The following is a 623-nucleotide window of genomic DNA, read 5'->3' as shown; positions in this document are numbered from 1 at the left end:
TACAATAAATTACTGTTAACTATAGTCACCCTATTGTGTTACTGAACACCAGATCTTATTCCTTCTCTCTCACTGTATTTTTATACCCTTTAACCAACCCTTCTTTATCCCTGTAACCCCATCACCCTTCCCAGTCTCTGTTTTTTTTTTTTTTCTTTCTTTCTTTCTTTTTTTTTTCTTTTTTCTTTTTTTCTGAGAAGGAGTCTCGCTCTGTCACCCAGGCTGGAGCACAGTAGTGCAATCTCGGCCCACTGCAAATTCCATCTCCCGGGTTCAAGCAATTCTCTGCCTCAGCCTCCCGCCAGCCTCTGTTAATCATCATTCTTCTCTCTGTCTCCATGAGATCAATTGTTTAAATCCACATGGAATATATTTTGGTATATGGTATGGATTATACTTTCATAAATAAAGCATATATACATATATATATAATTAAAGTTATGAATATCTCCAAATAGTTAACTGTCTTACCATCATTAACTGAATAATCCATTATTTTTCCCCACCTTACTCTTATAGTAAACTCTTTTTTAGCTTTCTATTTGAAATCATTTTAAGCTTTCAGAAAATTTGCAAAAATAAAATTGAGAGTTCCTTTATGCCTCTCCCCAGCTTCCCTTAAT

This window comes from Rhinopithecus bieti, unplaced genomic scaffold, assembly GCF_001698545.2.
Source record: "Rhinopithecus bieti isolate Rb0 unplaced genomic scaffold, ASM169854v2 scaffold_10347, whole genome shotgun sequence".
Taxonomy (NCBI): Eukaryota; Metazoa; Chordata; class Mammalia; order Primates; family Cercopithecidae; genus Rhinopithecus; species Rhinopithecus bieti.
The sequence above is the reverse complement of the archived record's forward strand: the minus strand, read 5'-3'. Positions refer to the sequence as shown.